This window comes from Vicugna pacos, chromosome 6 (assembly GCF_048564905.1).
Source record: "Vicugna pacos chromosome 6, VicPac4, whole genome shotgun sequence".
Classification (NCBI taxonomy): domain Eukaryota; kingdom Metazoa; phylum Chordata; class Mammalia; order Artiodactyla; family Camelidae; genus Vicugna; species Vicugna pacos.
The window spans coordinates 27,103,736-27,121,655 of NC_132992.1; the positions used below are offsets into that span (position 1 = coordinate 27,103,736).

At 37.6% G+C, this 17,920-nt stretch overlaps 1 long non-coding RNA gene across 5 annotated transcripts in view; it reads right to left on the reverse strand.

Moving 5' to 3' along the window:
• Window positions 1-17,920, reverse strand: part of LOC140696838 (uncharacterized) — a 486,199-nt gene that overhangs the window by 103,149 nt on the left and 365,130 nt on the right. For 4 of the 5 annotated variants that reach the window (XR_012073389.1, XR_012073386.1, XR_012073387.1 and 1 more), the window contains one exon: window positions 3,766-3,848. This is a non-coding gene — a long non-coding RNA (uncharacterized lncRNA). Of the gene's footprint in view, window positions 1-3,765; window positions 3,849-8,317; window positions 8,376-17,920 lie in introns of all 5 variants that reach the window. The other variant, XR_012073388.1, reaches the window with a different exon arrangement.

Below are 17,920 nucleotides of genomic sequence, written 5' to 3' on the forward strand. Positions count from 1 at the left end.
AAACATCCTAACATTCCTCAAAATGAGTTTTAAAAAAAACAAAACACTCCTTGCTCTGCACATCTGAACCTAGGAATCTAGTTTCTTTGCTACAGAGGCTGATCCTGTGAGGCCCTTGAACTCCCTAGGGCTGCTTGGGAAGAAGTTTAAGGAATCATCTGAAAATTTTTACTCTTGCTCTAACAGAGCTGGGATCTAGAAACATTAAGTCATGGAAAGAAATTCCTCTCCTCATTTTAGTTTTCTCTCTGCTTTTCATTTTGCTGCTTTAATTTCTTAAACCACTGAAATTATTTATTCTCTATAGCTATAAAAAGGCAAGATAGCAAAGTAGTTTGAAGCATAGGTTCTGCAGTCAAAGGTCCTTGCTCGAATCTCACGATCTTCTTTACCTTGAGCAAATTATACAGCACATGTAACAATCAGGGCCTCTGTTTCCCATCTGCAAATGGATGTAATGGAACCTGATGGCAGTAAACTTATTTTATACTCACTAAAACCTCTGTTAAATTTACCTTGACAGACAGACTGCCAACATACAGACTTTGGGATGTTCAGGACAATCCAGATAGAGGATTACAGGCTTAGGAGGAATAATTCTGCATGGAAACATACTGACTTATTTGGGGCCTCATTAAGAATTCTGAGCAGAATCTTGCATCTTTTGAAGGAGACGGAAGAAATAAGCCCTCTCTCCAACACGAGTGCTGATGGAGAGCTTCTTCACCTTTGTACTGGGAAGGACACTACTAATGAGCCAAGCTGAGACGAGAGGACCAAGTTGAATATCACCCAGAACCTCCCCTAAAGGGTGTGTGTTTCATGTGATGTCTGTGAAGAGGAATGGAAATAAGAACGTTTTGTATATACTTTAAGAAGCAGCGAGAAATATTGAAAGCTCTGCCTTTTCATTTATTTTCAGCTCACCTTTCATTTTTTTCTCAGGTCAAATAGTTGCAGCACTGAAGATCTGACCATAAAATACACAAAAGAACGGCAGAAGAGAAACTCTTCTCTCAACATAAGCTTAAGCACCCAGGATAGTGTCAGAGCTTACAAAAAATTAAACAAAGGACGAACAATGCTGCACATTCAGTGCCTCATTCAAGTGCTGGAACATTTGCAAGTGTTTATTTGAAAATATGTGTTCCTGGGCTTTCCCATCTCCAAATTCCAATTCTGCATCATTTAAATTCTAAACGTTATATAGATAATGCAATGTTTACATGCAGACTCCAAAAATCCACCTTTATGGTGCTGACACTATTTAAAGAAGCATTTTCTGGTAATAATGTGAAAACCTTGAATTTTTAAATTGTTTCCTTTAAGAATAATTGCCAGGTTTACCACTGTAAACGTTTTGACAGGGCAATAAAGCTTTGTGACTTTACAGCCTTGTGCTTCAACAGTTATGCCATGACATTTGGTGACCATTAGGCACACTTAAACTGATAGATTCCCTGCATTTGGCCCACTCCCACTCCACACTCACCAAGAGTTAAAAAAAAAAAACCCTCAGAACATTAGGACAATTTTTGAAGATTTCCATTGTTCCCTGAGTCCTCATCTTATTAAGTATTCAACTTCTTAGGTATTTCCTAAGGATGGAAGAGATAATGGAAATAATCATATTGGGGGATTAATTCCAGGGATATGAGACAGTCATAAGCGGAGAAGCCACAAAAAAACTGATAGCACCTTTCAAACTCTTAAGAGTAAACCCTTAAGATTTTTCACTGTACCAATTATTATTTGGCATATAAGAGCATCTGTACCTTTTACAATTAATTAAATTCCCCATTTCACTGGGGAAAAACAGTTACATGTTTTGATATCTGCCTGTACCTTAAAGTAGCCTTTGAGGAGTGCTGTGTTAAATAGAAGTACAAAACCAAGGCCATGTGTTTTCTGACCTTACGGGAATTTGATATCTAACTAAGCATGGACATGCATTAAATCATATTCTTGTCCAAATCTCCAAATCTCTTGAATTAAGAAGCTGCTTCAGGAAGGTTTTTTTTTCTTTTAACACTTTCTCTACATGGGAAACAAACCTCAGACAAAAGGCTGGGGTCTTGCTCAGGGGAAAATTGTTAAAATATGGCTCAGCAGAAGCACTACAGAAACCCAGTATTTGCCTAACAGATTTTACACAAGCCTCCAATGCAAGGTCTACATTGCACCTCTCCACTTACCCTTCTATGTGATTTGATTTGGATGTATGTAGACTGTCTAAGATTTTTATGTGTCCCTTTATTTTTCTGATCATCTCTAAACTGTGCCCTTAAAAATAATAGCCTTTTAGAATCTCCAGAAGACTAAAATTTATCTTTCTCACCTTATGTTCATTTTCTTCCAAAACACACACTATCTTGTAGGTTTCTTTACATAAAAAAGTCATCAGCCACTTTTAAATACAAAACAAACATAGTTTACCCTAATAGAGTTATTACAAAAAGCTTATCCATACTATGTGGATAGCTAATAAAGGAATGTACCCACAAGATATTTTGCCTGCCCAAGAACGCCAAGACCTCCAATATTTTTTTCTGAATTCTGTTAAACTAATTCTGTGTGATAGGAAAATATGTCCTCCACATGCTGGTGAATTAAAATTCAGCTTTCAGTGAATAAGATTAATTGCCTCTTCAGACAAAGCTGGATTTGCGCTCCTATTAGAAAAAGGGGAGGGGTGGGGGAAGCAAGGGGCAGGGTGCCAGCTAGACTGCAGTATTCAGTTACACGTGAAATGATTTGTAATTCTGAGTAATCGCTTAGGACAAGCCCTTGCACCATTTTATCTATACATGACTCTAGGCCAAAGTCAATACTCATAGTAAAATAATGAGATGAAGCTAACTGAGCCCTTTTATTAATGCTCCAAGGAGCAAATCTGATGCTTGAGTTTTTCCCATTGAAAGTATCCACTTCTTCCTAAAAAATGAACAAGTGGGTCAGGATGCCCAGTAGCAGCCAGGGTACCTTGTGCTTCAGGAAAATCATAAATAACCGGTCCTTCCCACCTCCCTCTTTCTGTTTTGCACCAGACTTCACCCGGCTGCAGGTGAAAGCACATGAATTTTGCATTACTTCTAGGCTCATTAAAGAGATCTGATTCTCTCCTAATAGTTCTCCCTGACTTAGGCAGCATCACACACACACACAAAGCATGATGGACCTTAACAGAAACAATGCACAGTACTTTTGCTTTCTCTCCCTCATCAGTCTTATAAAGAAAATCCACTGTTCTAGCAAATGCACAGCTTGGTGACAGAGTCAGCATGCAACTGCTAGGAAAATGAGATGGATAACCAGCTGTCCCAGTTTCCTGGAGATGGGGCATGGGAAGAGAGAGGGTGTGGGGAAGGAGGGGGATGGGGAAATCCTTCATTGTAGCCCTCAAATTTCACTTTCCACCTGTGTCACCACGGGTCAGGTAATCAATCTGACAATTAGCATTAAATGGCTCCCTCACTAAGTTATGAGCAGTGTATTACTCTTTTCTGTGCTTGCTAAAGGCCTCAAGAGCTACTAGGAAATTTTTTTAAAAAACATCATTAATATTGTTTTCTAAAACTTGGAGAAATAATCTAACTTATGTGATGAGTAAAGCTATCTTTTACTGGAAGAACCCAATAGAATATTTTCACTCTCCACATAAAAAAATATCTGAACCAACGTTTACTTATTAAGACAAAATCTCCATAAGCGTGTGCTTCAAAATAAGGCAACATAGGTAAAATAGAAGAAAAAGTATAAAAGTACCTGAATTCAAAATCCAGATTTGTCTCTTATTAGGTTGGTGACTCTTGTAAGTCGCTTGATATCTCTGAACCCAGTCTTCTCATCTGTAAAAGGAGGATTACACATTTACAAGCCAATTGTGAAGAGTAATGCTTAGTTCAACATCTAACACATAAACATAATTACTCACATTCCTCCTTCGGATTATTCATGTTGCAGGGGGTGTGAAATAGTGATATAAACAGACCACAGAGAGATTTCAATTAAGTTACTCCTTCTAACATTTCTCTGATTAGGACTTTCTGTAGATGACCAAAATAGCTTTTTTGGATTCCATTTCCATTAGTGTGCTCATTGGTAGAGATACCAACAAACATGAAATTTCCCTCCAAAAAGTCTGTATGAATTGCCAGTCAGATAATCAGTCATGAACCCCAGAGAAGTTGCTAAAAGTTTCAAGTACCTATATATTGAGCACATACGGAATTCAAATTCCGTTTTTCCAGGCTGTAACGGAGTGTTGCATGCAGGCGGAACTTGGAACGGTGTTTTTAAAAAATGATTTCAGGAAGTACAGTTCCTTTGACTAAAGAGCTCACTCCGTCCTGGGAGAAAATTTCAGTCTAACAAGGACTCAATGTACATCACACACACACATTCACGTGAACACACAAAGCAACTTGCCAGACATACAGGGAAAAGAGCCTTTAGGTAGAAGTAAAGCACATAGGAAGTCTCCAACACGTGAGAAAGTTTGGACTTAGTGGAGGGGATGCAAAAAGTTTGGCGTACCTGAAGGGCAGGGAGTAAGCTGAGAACAGAGTGAAGGCACAGAGAGAACTGAGGGAGAGAAGGAGAAAAGCCAGGGTCATGTGGTATTTATCAGCAATTCTGAAGTGTTTGCACCTGACATGGAGCCAGACACTCACATTTTAGGCTGAAAAAGAATCACATGGGGAGCTTGTTAAACATACAGAGTCTAGGTCCTCCTGCCATCAATGCTAATTAAGAAATCCTGGGGTGATTCCCGAGACTCTGCTGTCTAACAAGCTCTCCAGGTGATTCTGATGGAAGGTGATACACAAGACTCACTTTGAGAAACTGCTGCAGTGTTCGAGGAGTTGTTAGGGATTTAGCAGAGAAGCGATGTAATCAGATATAGGGCATAAGAAGATAAATAGTTCCTGGAGGGAAATCGGGGGACACTACGACAAGGAAGATGTGCATAATCCAATAGGAAAACTTATTCAATGAGGCATCAGGGCAATAATGAGACCACTGAACTAAGTACCTTTAAATAAGAATATAGGGAAGAGATGCAAAACTTTAGCAGCTGATGGCTTACTGCTTGGAAAAGGGAAGAATCTAGCACGACTTCAGATTTTCTGTTCTGCTGTAGACGATTATGTTTACTGAAACAGATTATTTAGGGATGTGAGTAATTTAAGGGATATGCATCAAATTTTGGATATATCAGGTTGAGTGAAGTGGTTAAAAGCATGGACTTTGGGGTCAGAGAAGGCGGGTTTGAAGCCTAATTTTGCCACTTAATTTCTCCATGACGTGGAGTAGGTGTTTATCTCTCTGGTCTAAGAGTGGGGAAAAAATTAGGAATTTTGTTGAGTAAATCAGTTAATGTAAGAAAAGACCTTAGCACAGTGCCTGAAAAACTGATTAATAAATGTTAATAATATTAATCATTATTAATTTTAATGTCATCATCATTAGCTAGCTGGAAATATTCCACAGACAGATGAAGGTATCATACGGATGGTTGTTAAAACTATTACAGATAAGATCATCCAGAGAGACAGAAACATGTGAAGAAAAAAGGACTAATAGAATCTAGCAGAATATAGATACTTCAGTTGACAGATGAACTTGATAAAGCTGAGGAATAGTCATACAGAAAGAAAGCAGAAGATATAGATCAAGGGTCTACAGCAGGTTAAGACAGAGGAAGTTGTCAACAGTGTCACATGATTCAGAAAAGTTAGGTAAGAGAAAAGTCAAAAAATGTCCATTGTATTTGACAAATGGGAAGATGATGGTGACCTTAACTAGAACGGTTTCAATGACTGGGTCAAAAGTTGCTTCTTAGGAAGAGGAAGAGTGAATGGGAGCTCAGGGAATAATTAAACTGATTGTGTAGAAGGGGAAACAATGTGGCAGCAAGGTGGAAAAGGTGGGGTTTTCTTTCTTTAATGTGGAAGGGACATGAGTACATTTGAAGCTGAAATGACCCTGTGCAGAGGAAGAATCATTGATGGAGGAGAGTCTAAGAGGTGATGGAAAAAGATGAAATAGAAAAACAAACTCATGAGTAGGTCCTAGCCTTGGACAGTAAGGAGAAACATCTTTCCTTGGCTCTGAAAGGTAGGAGCTAAATAAATGATCAAAATTCTGGAAGCCTGAGGGGGTAGTATATAAAGGTGAGTGTATTCGTGCCAGAGAATATCAAATTTCTCTCTCAAATTGGAGTAAAATCTCTGGTGAAAGTGAAGAGACTACACTGAGAGGCAGGTTGGGCACTAGAGGAGAGAGCTATGAATTCAAAATAAATAACAAGGGGCAGGGAGTTCACCAAGGACCGTAGAAGCCACCAGGCAGCGCTGAGGCACATAATAAGTCTGTAAGCTTATTTGTTTTTCTCTAGGTCTCTTCAAAGCTTGAGTGGTTGTAAGATCAAAGAAGATGGATTGTGGGCTACATTTAATTTAAATTTTACAGAGCAGATGTGGTAGAAGAACAAAACAGTAAAAAGATGGTGTTGGAGACAACAGAATTCAAGTAACAGACCAAATTTCAGTAGAGAAGAAAGTGAAGGCGGAGGGAAGCTGACAGCAGACTTAGTACTCAGAGCAGTTAGCGGCTCAGTGAGGTGGAGGAATAGGCAAAGGGAAATACAGGAATAAGGAAAATGGAAAGACAGAATTGAAGGATTAGAGTATAAATTAGAGGCAGATCATTTCCGAGGTGCAGTAGCCTCAGATGTAGATAAAAGCGTGTGTATGGTCATGGACAGGGCTGACTTTCAAACCATTTCCTGACCCGTCTAGATAGGTCAGGCTGCCCCTGAAGCTGGAGCAGTGTCTTGGTGTTCCTCAGAATCAGGAAATCTTCCCTTCAGTGGCTGGACTGTGGAGAATTCTGGAGAGGCCCCACACGAGTGGAGGGGCATGGCAGAGGGGGAGCGAGCATCTGAGCGGAAAGCTTTTAGCATCCAGTACACACGTATTTAACTATTTAAACAGCCAGAGTGCACTGATTGAACACTGCTTCTCGCCATGAACTAAGTGACTGAAGAGGAGGGAAGATGAAGCCCATCAGAGTAGAAGAAGTTAAGGAAAGATGCTGAATGTGTCATCCACGTGAACGTGGACGTCTTCCCGGATGATGAGTACAACTGATAGGTGGAACTATCTAGGGGTGTGCTTACTTTTTAATGAATGTGGGTCAGTGCCCTGGTGATTGGTAGAAAATATCCCCAAGGAAAAGATGAAAAGAGTATAATCTAATGCATAGTGATCCCCCAAAAGACAGCAATTTCCAAATAAATGAATGAAATCAATGATCTGTAAGTGACAACTTGAAATTTAGGAGGTTGACTTCTATTCTGCTTAGGAATGGGAATTGGGAGGAACTATACATGGTGCTTGATTTTGTTTTTACTTTTCCTTCTCCTCTAAATGTGTGGACCCAAATCTGAGGTTTACTTTCTGCCTTTTGGCCTGGAAGATCTGGTTATTTTCCCTCTCAATTCCCAGATCATGTAACTCTCAACTCCTGGCTTCTGTCTGTGTAGGTAGACATTGTCATTACTGTCATTATTTTTTGTCACTCCAGATAAAGCAAATGTGAACATGTTTATCTGATTGTCATCAGGAGACTTTCTACTTGCCTTTTGTCTACCATGGGGCCATTTAAGCAGAGGCTAGGCTGGGGCTCGGGGGTGACCATCAGACCCCTAGAATCCCAGCCCTGTGTGACTCTTTCCCTTGCAGTTTTCCTTCTTTCTTTTCTTCCTTCCTCTCATCCTAACTTCCTACTTCCTTTTGTCTCATTCTCTTATTATTATTTCCTCCCTGCTTCTTGTTTAAATCTAAAGTTGTTCTCAGATATTATGAAGCCACCCAGCTGGCCCCTCTCCCTCATCTCCAAACCTAGAATCTCTTAAAGTAAATAAAAATAGATTTGTTTGGACATTGGGGTATCCAAATCTATTTGTATCATTAGTTTGCCTTTGTGTCTTATAAACCCAAACTAGTTATTTACTCCCAAGTTTGGGCAATGGTCTCTGATAAACTGTCTCCCTCAGTTTCCCCATGTGGAAAAAATACCCATCACAGGCTACATCGTTCTTCTGAAACTGATAACAGATTTAATAATTTAAGCTACTATGTTAAAAAGGAACTATATTTTTAAAGTCAAAATAAAGCTGGTGTGACAGTAAAATTGGCATTATTAAAAAGATGTTATTCAAGTGTCTAAGATGTATGCTAATATAAGTGGTTAAAATAATTTAAAATGAGTTTTTATTGTAAATTAGAATATATAAACATTCAAATCCTACCTTTGAGTGAAAATTGACCCATTTGAAGGATATCCTCATTTAGCAAATATCTATTTTTCTGCAACATCAAGATAAAAGAAAGTATTTGTATTTAAGCTTGTATATAGCTTAAAATATGTAAATTTGATACATAGAAATATACTTAGTAAAAAGTGAGCCTTTTCTATATTAAATTAAAAAATAATAACTTTTGATATTCCATTTAAACATATGTTATTAGAAAAAGAGAATCTCAAAACCCTGGGTGCCTTTTTTTTTCCTTCTTCTTCATCTTTGAGTAAATCAGGCAGGAAACCTCAACATTTTATTTGACTATTTAAGAGTTCCCTTTGGAGTGGAAGTAGATACAGCTTGCTATCACTATGTATAAATAAATAATTTGAAGGTTTTCTGTGTCCAGATAAAATTCTAAAATCTGATAAGTGGGTTTCATTTTATCTCTTGTTATTTTAGTGGTGGGAAGCCTAGTTTTTTTTTTCTTTCCCTCAATGGCCTGTAGTCCTCCCAAGATTGCTCCCCCCGGGCTCTCCTGTGGCTTGAAAGATGTATTTTGGATCTCGTCAGCCCTTTTAATCTGACTGCCATTCTGCATTTTGAGCTCTGCTCCTCAGTCCTCTCATAAATCGGACAGTGTGGCATCACCTCCCTTTTCCCTCCACCTCCTAAAACCACACTCAGTCCACAATAGGACAAGAATTATAAAATGCCAGATTATAGATCTGCTTCATTATGAAAATGTGTTTGGTGACACTTTTCTTCTGACAGTCAACAACGTAAGATTCCATAAATAAGCTTATAATTGTGTATGCCATTTAATGCTGCGAGGGTTGCTGGTGATGTGGCTGCATGCTTTATTAAAAGGTAAATGGAATTCATCAGTTCATTTCTTAATTTTTTTAAAAACAAATATTTTCTTAACACCTAAAATATGCCAGGAATTGAGCTAGGCATTAAGAATACAAAGATGAATAAACATGTTCCCTGCCTTCAAAAACTCACAGTCAAGTAAAGAGACAGTCATGTAAATAAATTATTACAACAGAGTATGACAAAAAATAATTAAAGTATAAAATTCCATTTGGGCACAGAGGATGGATGAACTAACAGACAAAGAGAAAGGTCAGGAATGGTCAAGTTGGATATCACACAGAAGATAATGTTTGATTATTTTTTGAAGGAAGAATTTGAGACAATAGCAGGAAACCATTTCAGGCAAAGGCATATACAAAGGCCCAGAAGAAAAAGAAAAAATCAACATGACATTGTTACATAGCTGCCAGTAGTTTGGCATATAAGGAACATAAGGTGACAGTTGGCATACTGCTGAATTTGGACATTATAAATTCCTGGGAGGAAGTAATGACATTTGTTTTCAGTATCAGAATCTCCTCAGCTTAATTTGTCTGTGAAGTCCCAGGGTAATGCAGAAGGAGACAGGTATGGCTCCTAGTATCTCAGAAAAACACATCAGATTCATGACACCTTCCAAAAACAGGTCATGTGATCATTCAAGCCCAAGTTCAAGCCTCGGAAAAATAAGGAAAACGTAAAAGCAATTTTTTTCCTAAGACAAAATAAAATGTGTATTATTCCTGAGTAGCCCTATCAGAGCCTAGAACAGAATTAGTAGGAATTTAGAGAAATGTAATACCGAACAGAGTTCATCATCAAAAACTATACCACAAGCAAAATCATTCTCTCAAAGATCCTCTTTACTTATCACGCTGTATTCCCACTGTGTTCCCACTGTGACATTGACCTCACAGAGGACTCTGCTCCTTTATCCTTATTGTTTCATTTCTATCTACCAACCCCTCAGAGATTCACTTCCCTCCATCAGGAGCTCTTGTTCCAGAGTCCTTCTTTATGATGACTCTTTGCAAGTGTCCCCTATTCCCTGAGCTCTGCCTCCTTCCACCACAGCCACTACACAAACCCCAGTGATGACTCCAACAGTGCATTTTCTCTGAGCAGCGTCCACAGACCTAGGCACTGCTCGACAAAAATCTTACAATAGAGAAGATTGGGATCATGGTTCATTCATGGTCACTAGCCTCAAATGGTCATACAACACCGTGAGACTAACGTGATCGCCCACTCATCACCACAGTGACTATTCAACACCTTCTCCACAGCCCTCCAATTGTCCCATTCCCTTTTGTTCTCAGCAGATAACCAAGCAGATAACAACATAATGAATACTGCATTACCTTCTCATGACTAAATCTGCATCTGCAATCATCTGTCATCTTCTTCCCTCTTATTGTAACAGAAAGTAACCCTTCCTTCAAAAGTCTACCTTTTTCAGTGTTTCCAGTAATGTTTTTAAAAATTAAATCCAAGCTCAACATTATTACTTCCTGAGTCAGTCTTGCTTATACTCCCACTATTCCTGCTCTTTCTTGGGTCACCAATGATTTATATCACCAAACCAGTTCTTGTATAACTCAGCCTCTCAGTAGCACTCAAAATCCTTCCCCACTAGTTCTTTCCTGACACAGCCTCTTTGCTTCTGCAATAATGCACTCTCCTGGTCACGTTTCTATTCCTCTGGTTCTTCCTTCTCAGATTCAAAGCAGAGCCTGAGTTGAGAATTTGCGTGCAAGCAGTTGATTTACCAGGTGATCCAAGGGCACACGTGTTAGGGACTTTGGAGAGTCAGACAGGCTGGAGAGGCTAAAGTAGTAGAAGTGTGTTATCAAGGTCAACCTAGTAGGCAGGAGGGGCAAGGAGGTTCATTCCTCTCAGGCCTCCTGAGAAGGGTATAGAACACCTCCCTTTAATTGTCCAAACGATTTTGCTGTTTCTTCCTTCTTTATCTATCATTTAATTTTGATGTTCCTCAGAACTCAGTCCTGGGCCATCTTCTCTGATCACTTTAATATTCCTTCCCAGTAATCTGAGACATTTTTATGCTATAAAAAGCACCTAAATGTTTATAATTCCTAGATTTTTATCCACAACATAGATTGCTATCCAAGCATAGCTTTCTATATGATATGTCCTTTTGAAGGTTCATCACTGCGGTACGGCAACGTGAAAGGCTACAATGGCAGGATTAACTCAGGGACGTGTGTAATACTGCTCTATGCAAAGATAAATATCCCATTGTAACTTCTGAGAATGTCTGAGAGGCTGAACATTTTCCATGCAGACATTCTATGCCCTAACAAATTCCTCTCCAAATTCTTCTGACCAAGTCCAGATTCAATGACTCACAAATCTTATGCACAGTAACTCCAGAATGTAAATATGGTCTGCCAACTCTTGTGCTATATCATAGTTTTCATAAATATTAAAATGATGTTACATGCTTAAATATGAATATTAAAGAAAGCGAGTACTTTTAATGCATACTAAAAAGAGCATAATTTCCATTCAATAAAAATACCTGTCAAAGAGCCTCAATAATACAACAAATGAATAGAATAGAGAGATAGATATGGAAGGAATTATTCCCTCATCAAGACTCTCCAATATGTGACATTTTTCCAAGCTGGAAAACTTACTATGCAGAATATTCTCCATCCTAGAAATGAAAGCCAGTATTTAGCAGTTAAGTGAACAATGACTTTGAAGGCTGCTAAGAGCCCCATGTAAGGTTTGAATTACAAAGACCTTATTTCAGTTATGTCAGGTCTAACTTGGAAATTATAATTATTTCTATAGAAGTTCAGGGCTTGATTTCTTTTCTTGGGTATTTTGGCTTCCCTTGTTTTGGGGGGAAAGTGACTAATGATGCCCTGGAAACATTTAACTTAAAAAGAAAGAGCTAAGAGTATTTGATCCTCCTTTGATGAAGTGTGAACACTAGATCCTTTTCCCACAAAGTGGAAATGGACTAAGCTAGCTTCGAGGGAAGGAAAAGGGAATAGGTAGAGGAAGCAAAAGGAATGCATTTGTTACTGCTCCTTTATCCCAGAGAAGCTATTTCAAGTGATCACTGGTGGAAACTGCTGATAGTCAATCTCATATTTTCACTCCACGTTTGACATCAATGTTGTCAATACGACATAATCGTCTCTGTCAAAAGCATCATTCATTTCCAAACTGCAGAGTTATTTACAGTCATGTCTTCACTCAATGTAACACTACCACTCAACGCTCAGCTGTCCCTTCTCTGTTTTAAGTAAACATTCGGGCAGACTTTTAAAGAAGCTCTATTTTAGGTTAGGCTAACAACCTGAAAATGAACCCAAAGAGAAAAACTTCCTCTCTTGTCCAAATACCATTTGGACAAACGAATAAAGTTTTTCACAAAAACTGGCATTTCAAATTGAGTTCTGTTTGGTAAGAGACATGGTGCTGAAAAGTGACATTTATAATGACAGCAATATGGATCCCCAATAAAGAAGACTGGGTTGTATTTTGTTCTAATTATAACCACTTAAATTTGCGTGTGCATTTTTTTTTAAATTTGGAAATAAGTATAATAATGTAGCTTCCAGTTAAGCACCTATTCCAAATCTCTAGTCACAAAAATATGGCTGATGTGGGTCTTTGAATACAATTAAATGGAAAACATTGTGAGGAAAACTCAGTCTTATGCCTCTAAACACCTGAATGAGCAACTAGTTACTTCACGGCTTCTATGCACCCAGCATGGTGCTAGCTGTACAGCATATGGAAAAAAAATGATGGCAGTATGAAGGAAACAAGGGTAAATGGAAATCAGGCAGTGTTTTTAAAATAAATTTGGTTTTTCTTTTCCAACTACTCTTTCAGAGAACAAATCTTAAAACTCTTAGTATACTCAAAACTATTTCCCAGAGGCAACTGCTTACGTCTTTTCACTAGCAGAAGATATGATAATGGCTAGGAAGAGGTGGATTGAATTTTGAAAACTGGAAGCAGGATTAAAGCTAATTTGACAGACACACAGAATTTTGGTGGTCTAATGACTTTCAGAAGCTATTTATTTGCAGAACTTTTCCTAAGTATAAATATCACTATCAGTCTGTGTGGGATCCCTTCCTCTTGATATAAAATATATCAAGCATATGAGCTAAAAAATAAATCAAGCTTTCTAAATATATGTTTGTTATCTGAACAAAGTGGAATGGGTTATTTTGAAACCAGTACATTTCAAAATAACATTAGCAACTATTTACCGTGAGCCGACTGCATGTTAGACTCTTTGCATAAATGATCTCATTGAGGCCTCCCTCCACACTATGACTGTGTTGTCATCACTTCTGTTTTGCCTATTATTAGGGATCCAAGATGGACTGAAATGAGGAATTTTCTTAAAGTTCTCTAGTTAATAGCGGTTTAGCTAACATTACCATCAACATAAATACTTTCTTGTACTTCTAATTCTCACTGTAATTTGGAGGTTGGGACTGTTAATATCCTAATTTTTATAGATCAAGAAACCAATAAAATCTTAGACTTTCAACAACTTGTGTTATAAATGGTCGAACTTAGCTAGGTCATGACTGGGCTGGAATTGGATCACAGATTTTTTTTAATCCAAAGTCAATGCTTTTTTCAACTGGCCATCCCCATCTCTCCAAGACCCAAATTGGAATTTGAACCATATCTTTTGTTTTCAGTAAGTACACAAGTTCCATTTGACCTCGCTGTCCTAATAGAAGTTAAGAATGTCAGAATGGTTGCTTAATGCCTCTAGTTCCCTGTCTTGCAATTTCTTTTTGTCTCCCTCTTCCTTATCCCATGCTTATCCAAGCCTACCCAGGACCCCTGGACTTTCTATTCAATGAGAATTCTTCCTTTGGTTTTGATTATCAGATGGTTTATGGGTCAATGCAAATTTTTTTTTCCATTTTACTGTGATCTCCAATATTTTCCTACAGCACACTAATAACCAGAAGACCAGGCTCCTAAGAATGCAGACCATGCTGCATGCGGAACACCATACTGTCATTTTCTCCACTTCATCTATAACATGGTTTGTTGGTTGGAGCCAAAGCACAGTACTACCAGATACGCTCTGTATCTGTTTAATTCCTTGGCTTCAAACTATTTTGTATTGCCAAAATTGTTTGAATTGACTGTATTCCCATCTTTCCTCTTAACCTCTTGCCTTTTTCCTCCCATTTTCCATTCTTTTTTCTAAATTTTATTTTCCTTTCTATTTCTGCATGTGCACCACCCTCTAGCAGTCCATTTTGCTTGATCCCTGTGCATCCTCTTCATGCTTTCTGCACACTCCTATCACCACTATGTTCTTGACACCTTCAGGAAGAAGATTATGAGTCCCATTTTTGGGTTACATACACACAGTTAAGACAACCAGAAACAGTATCTCCAAGTACAGGGTAACTCACATGTAATGATATTAGTGAGTTGTTTTTAATGAATACATCTTTTACCTGATTGTTAGTATCTTTGCATATGTGTTTGCAATTATATGTATTATGTTTCTAGTTTACCTTCCTACTTCTTATGTTCTTGATTAACATTAAAGAAATAAAAAGCCCAGTTAATAAGCATTAGTTATTGAATCGTCACCTCCTCAGTCTGCTTGCTGATGATAATTTGGAAATAGGAAACATCTTGTCTGATTATTAGGCCATCCATTTTCCATGACCTGGGGCCACTTCTAAGTGATTAATGGTGTGTGAGCCTGTTGCAATATTAAAAAGATCAACCTGAACCTTAACTGTAAGCATAGTATCTCTAGAGGCTTACACAAATTTTGCTTATTTTTTTATTTCTAGAGATCTACAATCAGATAATCAAATAGGTAAATCTCTATTATGTCTTAATTTTGAAAAAAATAGGCTTAAATAATTTACTAATATGTATTAACTATAGCAATTGTGAAAACTTGCATTCTTCTGAAATTTGGCAGCAAGTAATGAGCTATGAGTAGCCTGGGATACACGCCCACACACACACTTACATAATTCCAAATGAGAAAATGAAAGAATTCCTTTTGGGGACATTTTACTTCCAGGTATTAGAATTCTATGGGATAGTTCAGAATTCTTCCTGAGTTACACTTTCATTTGAATAGTAATTTACAGTCTACAATGTATTTTTTTAGGGCAAGTAATGCTAGAAGTGGAATATACTGGGGACCATTAAATGGTTTTCCAAAGTCAAGCACTAATCTGGGGCTTGAACCTGGTCTTCTAATTGCTAGCTCACAGTTCTTTCTATTCTACATACTTACTTAAATATTAGATCAGCTATGTACTACCTAAAGTGAAATTAAGCTTTAAATCTTTAAACAGAAATGGTTTTACAAACTTATCCCATCATACTCTATCTGTGATGAAGGAAAGGAGCATTCCAATTAATTTCATTTTCTGTTTTCTAATTTCCAAGAACTCAAATCTGGAAAAAATACATCTAACATCATGAGAGAATTTATTTAAGAGGACTTCAAAATCTTGTAGGACTTTAGGGTTATAATTTCTTCCATTAATTTCTACTCTTTCACAGAGATAGTGTCAGCTAAGAGATTTTCAACACCAAGGCACTTTTTTTTTATATGACATTACTTTCCGGCTATATCAATACAAATAAACCACAAAGTAATAAGTTGGGTCTTTTTTTTTTTTTTTCTCAGAGCAGGAACATTTAAAATGGCTGCACATTTTGACACAAAAAGCTTTTAATTATCTGAGAGTAAGTTTTCTAAGTAAGGGCTTCTTCCTCATTAAAATGATCGTTGCAAATATTTTGAAAATGGACTTGACCATGCTTTCAGATGGAATACTTATTTTAGATACATGCAGTAATCATCAGTTTCACTTTGAACACCAAGCCGATAAATAAAATATATATTTTTTTTTCCCTGAATGGTCAAGATACTGATTGAGGAAGATGAGAAAGATGAAGAGGATAGAGGCTAAAATGATTCATAAAATAGAGAAAAGAAGCTAACCCCAATAAAAGTGTGTTTTACGGGTGTATTAGTTTCCTACTGATGCTTATTAAACTACCACTGATATGGTGACTTTAAATAGCATGCATTTATTATCTTCCAGTGCAGGAAGTCAAAGTCTAAAATGGGGCTTATGGGACTAAAACTCAAGCTGTCAGAAGAGCTGAGTTCCTCTGGAGGCTCTATCAGAGAATTCATTCCTTGCCTTGTCCAGCTTCTAGAAACCGCCTGCATTCCTTGGTTTCTGGCCACATTACTCTGACCTCTGCTTCTATTGCCATATCTCCTTCTGACTCTAACCCTCCTGCCTCCCACGTCTAAGGACCCTTGTGATTATAATGGGCCCATGCAGATAATCCAGGTTAATCTCCCCATCTCGAGGTCCTTAATTTAATCACACCCACAAAGTCCTTTTTCCCCCTGTAGGTTTTGGGGATTAGGACATGGGCATCTTTGGGAGGCCATTCTGCTTTTCACAATGTGCATAAAATATTGTAATTTTTAAATCAACATAGAGATAATGACATATTTGGAAAAAATAATCTTATGTGAAATTGATTTCTTAAAATGGATTTTGGGACCTGTGTGGAAACAGCATGAGACGTTAGTGCGGCCTGTCAGTTGCTTTTAAAATATACTTCATATTGGATCAGTAAATCAAGTACCTGAAAACAGTCTTCCAGTGTGGGAGTGTGTGCTTTTCCTTTCAGAGGAGTAATCAAAAATTTAAATTTTGAAAAAGTATTTTAAGCCAAATTTATACTGTGGAATATGTCTAAAAAGTAAACTTTTCAAATCAACTTGGCATTTATGAGTCTCCTGCCAATAGCTATGACAAGATTAGCTGTGACCTCATTAGTAAGATAAGCAGTGAGGGAGGCAAGAGTGTATTATTGAACTGATTTCCAATCTAACAGTGTCCTAGTGAATGAGGAGTAAGGGAAATATTGTGCCACCAAAATTAACTGAGGTAAGGCAGGGGGTGTTTGCTGACTCTTGTTCAAGCACTATCCCATCCTATGTTTTTCAGCGTTACTTTTTATAACACCTAGAAATTGGGCAACTTAAAATGTCATTTTTTAAGACTTTGAATCAAATAACTTTACTATTTAAAGATGTGAGGCAAAGACAACAGGTTGTTGTTATTATTATTATTTCATTCTAATTCATAAAGATGACTCTCTAGGAGTTACTATATTTGTCTTTTATGGTAATTCTAATCTTTGACTATTTAAAATTTTGTCTTATCTTTATGTGTGTGTCCCCTACCAACTGCAGCCTAGAATCAACAAAACACCATCTATAAATGTATATTATTCCAGTGGTGTTCTGGAGCCTGCTGGCACCAGATCCTGAGAATTGATTTTGTGTGTATCTCCTCCCTGCTCTGAGTTCAGTGGCATGACTCGAGTAGCTTGACATGGGCCGTGATGGGAGTATTTGTACCACAGAATCAGCAAATGCTATAAATAAAGGCTTTTTCTCTCCTATAAAACTGATTATTAAACATTTATTAGCGTTTCTATGTACACACAGACTCAGTATCAATTGGATTAAAGATTTAAAGAATCTTCAAATTAATCATGGCATCTTGGAAGTCAGTGTAATTTCTATTAAATGATGTAATATGGCATATTTTGAACTTTTTAAACTTTCTCACCTGTGAGATCTGTGATGCTGGATTATAGTTCATTAATACTGTCACACAATGAAAAGACAAAGGTATGTAGGAAAGTAAATTTCTG